Genomic DNA, 5,967 nt, shown 5'->3' with positions numbered 1-5,967 from the left:
AAGGCAACATAAAATATGAATTATTTGGAGAAAAAATTTTCAAACAATAGGATATTCATGAAACCAATAATGTGGGTGAAAAGTGTCCAATACAGAAAAATTCATTTAAGAAAACTTAAAATTAAATGACTATAAAACTTCCTATCTCACGTCAAGTGCTGGGTTTTTCCGAACACAGGTAAGATCAGCAATATTTCAGTTACCAGTTAAAATCAAGTTAAGAGGAGCTGCTGTGAATACATTAGCTACCATCCTTCCCCAAGCAGTTGGTAGTTGTAAAATGCATCTTTAGGTTAAAAACTAAATACAATGAAAGAAAAGCAGCTGTAAAGGCAGATTGAACTCTAAATCTGAAATCACATCCACTCACCTTTGCGAAGAGGCTGTTACACCATCTGCACACACAAAAATTATCGAAAGGCAGGTCTTCCCACCTGATCCTGTGGAGAGATTGCTGAGAAAGTTTGATGGAACGTGTGGTTCCAGTGACTTAGGAGGGCGTATCTGGTCAAAAGGGAAGGTATTGGATTTAGTATGATGTGAGTGCATTAGGTCATACGCAAAATAGTTCCACCTTCGTTAGGTTACTTCAGAATTTCATGCCACGGATACAAAAGCTGAGTGACTACGTTGTCTATTATTTACTGACATCATTAAGCTCCATACGGATGAGGAAATACAAAGGACAGTAGCCAGAGGCACGATCCATTCCATTCTGTGCTTTAAAGATATCTGTGTTTCATGGCAACACAAGTACGTGTCACACAGATTCGTGAATGCGTTTTGTGATGTGGGAACAAAGGAAGAGGTAACCCCACTATCTGAGAGACTGATTCAGAGCTGCGGGTGGGTGTTGTATTCTGGGGAACATATGCCTCTAAGACTTAAGCATTTCACCAAAATGGCAAGTCCTGGATTAAAGGGGATGGTGTCACTCAACTTTCGCACTCTAGCCCCTTATTTCAATTTAATGCAATTCCCTTAACTTCTTGGAGGTAATGAGGCCTAGATCCATGGAGAGCAGGCAGTTGCTTTTATATCGGGCATATCCAGAGTAGTGTTTCTAAATGAGTTTCCTTTATCGTTATTGATGTACGTATCTCATTTATCTTATAAGTGGACACACCTTCCTAGTTCCAACTCCTCCTCGACACCGTGGCTTGTCCTGGACTCCTATGGACACAAAGTGCCTTGAATAAGAAAAAGATTTCTCTGCAAGAGACCCAACAATAGCTTCTGGTTGATATATTTTTTTATGTGCTGGAAATTCCTCTTCGCCAAAGGCATCATCTACTCCTCTCTGCCTGAAACCTCTCAGATGGGCAGTACTTTTGCTTTCTTATTCTCCCCAAATGCATCCAAGAATAACTGGACCCTGTCATCCATAAATATCATAAAACAGCATTCATTAAACTCAACTGCAAAAATTTCTATAGCTGATTCTAATTCTGTTGTTTGTTTTTTTAAAAAAAAAAACATGAACTTAAATCTGGAAAACTTCTCTGACTATTCCAACTCCCTTTGGTTATGAATGATATACGAGGATGTGCCGTTCATTCCTTTATTACAAATGTTTTTTAGGTTCTCCCATGAGCCAGACAACATTTATGAAGGAGCTGATGAAATCGGGGTATGGACAAAACCTGTACATCTGTTTTCCAACAGCATGACGGATAAAAACAATGTCTAGCTTAAAATAAATTGGGGATTCGCGAGGCTGAACATAGTGACGTAGATCACTGCCGGACTTGGTGGGGTATGTAAAAATGCTGGTGAGATTGTAACTCTTCGAAGAGGCCAGTGGGTATTAGCATGTCCACACAGTACATTTCTGGGAATTCTCCTGGTTAGATCCCTCCCTTCCCTTAAGCGGAAGCTACTTCTCCAAAAACGTCACCCCATCCACTCACCCACGCATGACTCCATCTCTCTATCCACCCTTCCATCTCCTATCCATCACCCTTTCCTCCATTCTTCCACTCATCTCTGCAGGCATCCATGACTCCATGCAACCATCCATCCATCTACACATCCGGTACATGTGTTTTAAGGCATGTGTTGTGATGATCAACATGCAGAAAACATGTGAAAGTCACCAGCTGGGACAACCTTTTTCTGAAATGGAGGCCTCTGTACTAGGTAGGTGCGACAAGGACTAATCAACCTGTAATGGCATATACACAAAAATGTCCCTTCCCATGTATTAGCTTGCTGATGAAGATCAGTTTGTATTTTGGATGGAAGCCAAGGCACTCGGTATATTTACATCTTTTAGTGTGGCCACATTTCCAGAAGAGCGTGGGATGACATCAGGAAAGAGACTACACTATTCAGTTCAAAATCAAGCATAGGCCTTTCTACCGTACTATCCATAATAAACTATTTACACCAACCTTCCATGTCCTATGTCCAATAAATATTTAAAACAACTTCCGTCATTCAACTCTTAATAAACTATTTACAACAATCTTCACCACCCAACTTCCCAATAAACTATTCATACCGACTTCTACCATTGCACTCCTATAAATATTTATCACTTCTATCATGCTCTTCTCGATAAACAACACATCTTTCATCTCATTCTTTATAAAATATTATCCCAACTTCCTTCATCATGTACCCAATAAATATTTACCACATCTATCATCCTATCTCAAAATAAACTATATCAGCTTCTTTTATCCTATCATCTATAAAATGTTTACACTGAATTCCTGTACCCAATACCAAATAAATATTTTTGCCAATATCCATCATCTTTTCCCCAATAAATAATTTCTAACAACTTTTCTATCATTGTATTTTGATAAAGTAATTACTTTTGAATTCCAGCATCTCATCATCAATAAACCACCTGTACTGAGGATGGATCCATGACTGTATTTTGTATTGATTTTGTGATAGTCAGGCTTTGTCACTCTTACACTATACCAATCATAACAGAAAGGTTTGTTTTGGGTCCGTGGCTTCAGTGCTTTCCCTGTTTGTGGTTGGTTGGGCCCATTGTTCCTGGGCTTGTGTCCAGGCAGTAACAGGACGGTGGAAATGTATGGGTAGGAGGACTTCTCCTCATGCCATGCTAGTCAGGAAGGAGAAAGACAGAAAGAGACAAAGACAGAGAGCCAGAGACAGAGAGAAAGAAGGAGGATGAAGAGAAGGAAGAGGAAGAGGAAAAGGAGAAAGAAGGAACCAGGCACAAAATATATACCCTCCGAAGCCATGTCCCCAGTGATCAGCACCATCCAGTTTAGATCCACCCTTTATTAGGAGGCCCCACTTCCTAATACACCCATCGAACTACGATGCTCCTTTGTGGAACAAGCACTGATGAGGTTAGAACTCTCATGGTCCAATCCCTTCCCCAAAGTGCATCAGCTCACAGCCCAGCCTTCAACAAAATGAGCCTTAGGGGTGTCATTTTGGATCCTAAACATGATACGGTTGTTTGCTGTAAAAAGGCATGGTTTCCATTGCTGGTGAAAAGAGGACACCTAATTGCTCTTCTCCTCTCCTTTATTGAGATTGATTGTTGGGCTGGACCAAATAGAGAGGGCCAGGTTGGACTGGAGGACTGGGTCCCTTACAAGTTGCCTGCACGGGGATGATTATTCTTTCCTAAAAATAAGTGATCCTCTTGCTTTGCTTTTTTTTGTGTGTGTGTCAGTGAAACCAACTGGAATGCAACTCCACAGTCCAGTCTGTGTGGTATCGAGTCAATGAGGTCTAGCTAATGAGTGTAAAGGGAAGTCACTGACTTGTCTCTGACCAACAGTCCTTAACAAGGAATGGATTTGTTTGCCAAACCATCGCTGCCTCCAAAATACTGGATCATTTTGTGGCTTATGACTTCAGCTACTCATGGCCAACCAGAGCACCAGAAATAATGAATGTATGAGCGGGACAGATTTATGTACCTGTTCCTCATGTTGGATATATTCGTTAACTAAAATGTCCCCAGACATAGATATAAATGCAAAAACATACAAACACGATCTCTATGGGGCTTGATACTACTCACAATCACAGTCATCCACAGTGCAGCGGACGGTCTTGGCATGTGTCCATTATGGGTAATTGTTGGCTATTATAAGATATATTATATAATTTTTATCTGCCAATTAAAAATAAATAGACTACCTGGGCATGGTGGCACAGATCGATAATTCCAGCATTTGGAGAGGATGAGGCCAGGGGAATCACAATTTTAAGCCTAACTTGTGCAACTTGGTAATTGGGAGACCCAGTCTCCAGGAGCTCTACGGCCAGCCCCACGTCCATCCAGGCAAATTTCTGAACCAGGTCCTCTATTGCAGCCTCATCGCATGGCTAGCTGGGAAACATTGCTATTGGGGGGAAAAATACCTATTTTCTCATTTTCCAACTAGCGGACCTGATCTTACCTCCATTGCTATTTCACGTGGCTACTTTCCTCCCCCCAAAATGTGTAGACTCCCTCAGCCCCTGCCAGTTCTATATCATGGGCATGCTCAGTAATGCAAGCGGCCGTGGGAATTATTAAAATGATTGAAACATAATGAACATGAATGCGCTAAAGTGAAGGAGGGGTTGGATGTGCCATCTTGAGATTTCGGGGAGGTCGATGGCGTGGAAGTATCAATTCTCCAAACTCTCTCCGCAAGAGCTGTCAAGAGAAAGAGAAAATTCCCAAGGGGGTGGCCATGTCATCAAAGTCTTTCACACAAGGAATCTCTCGCAGAGCTTCGAATTCACGTGGATGGTTGCTCCGGCACCTGCGTTTACCATCTTCCTTCTCCAGGGTCTCCCAACACTCTCTCCTGAGAAAGAGGACTGCCACCACTGTGGATAGACACGTTCCTCTTCAGGTTTCATTCCTTACACAGACTGCTGTGTTCCCTTTTGGCAGATTTGTACATGCCCTGAATACCAGCTTCACTCCCCGGATCCCACCCCATCCCACACTGGGCTCTACTGTTTTATGGAAAGGAGAGGGCCGGGGATTTCGCTCAGGGCTTCCACAGCCTGCGTCGAGAGCGCAAGGGCCCGAGTTCGATCCCCGGTCCCAAACAAAACAAAACAAAAGTTGCCAGGGAATGGCTATCTTGGATAGGCCACTTCTTATGGGACTGCAAGTATTGAAGGGTTACTTATTTTAGCATGAAATGCCCGAGGAATAGACTATGAATATGGTTTGGAAGGCAGGTGCTGTGGAATCACCCTTCAGAGAGGAAGGCTGATGACAACCTGACCAGAACTGATGCAGCGATCCGTCTCTCTAGGTACCTGTGGCATCTTACAGACCCACAAACTCTGCGGCCCGCTGACATTTTATATTCTTTTGTGCGATACATAGGGTAGAATATATCAGGTGGGTGAACATTTGGCAATGTTTTCAGGGAACACAAAAATTTATTTCTAATTTGTGTGTGTGTGCGGGGAAACGTAAAGCTGGAGCATGCTGTTATGAGGACTGTCCCTCCGATTGTCCAAGCAACAGCCACGCTTGGCAGAGGTCAAAATCCTGCGCTGCAAGCACCACGCAGTTGCCTCGCTAGCGACTTAGTTCCTCTGCGGTTCTGCCCTCCATTCTTTTTCCTTTGCGCTCAGACACGTGCACCAAACTGCCTTTGCTGCGAAATCACCTCAACTTCATGTTATTTTTGTAGCTTTGATTCCTCTAGTCCTCTCCCACAGGGCAAATGGTGACAAATCGTTCCGATCCGTATTTCTGAATACGTTGCTTGGCAATGCAAGGGAAACCACGCCCTTGCATCCTAGTAATGTCACGGCAACTCGATTATCTGGATTTTTAAAACTGCAATTTTGAATCAAAAATGAAATTCTATATCCAGTTTCCAACGGATGAGCAAATGGGCTGTTTCCAAGATTCAGCTTTTAAAAAATGTGCCGCTATAAACATGGGTGTGCATACTTCTCTGTGATATGATTCTTTTAGTTCTCTTGGAAAGATACCCCAGAGGGAGG

The sequence above is a fragment of the Fukomys damarensis genome, unplaced genomic scaffold, assembly GCF_012274545.1.
Source record: "Fukomys damarensis isolate Sample0158 unplaced genomic scaffold, DMR_v1.0_HiC HiC_scaffold_39, whole genome shotgun sequence".
Lineage (NCBI taxonomy): Eukaryota > Metazoa > Chordata > Mammalia > Rodentia > Bathyergidae > Fukomys > Fukomys damarensis.
Note: the sequence above shows the minus strand (reverse complement) of the source record.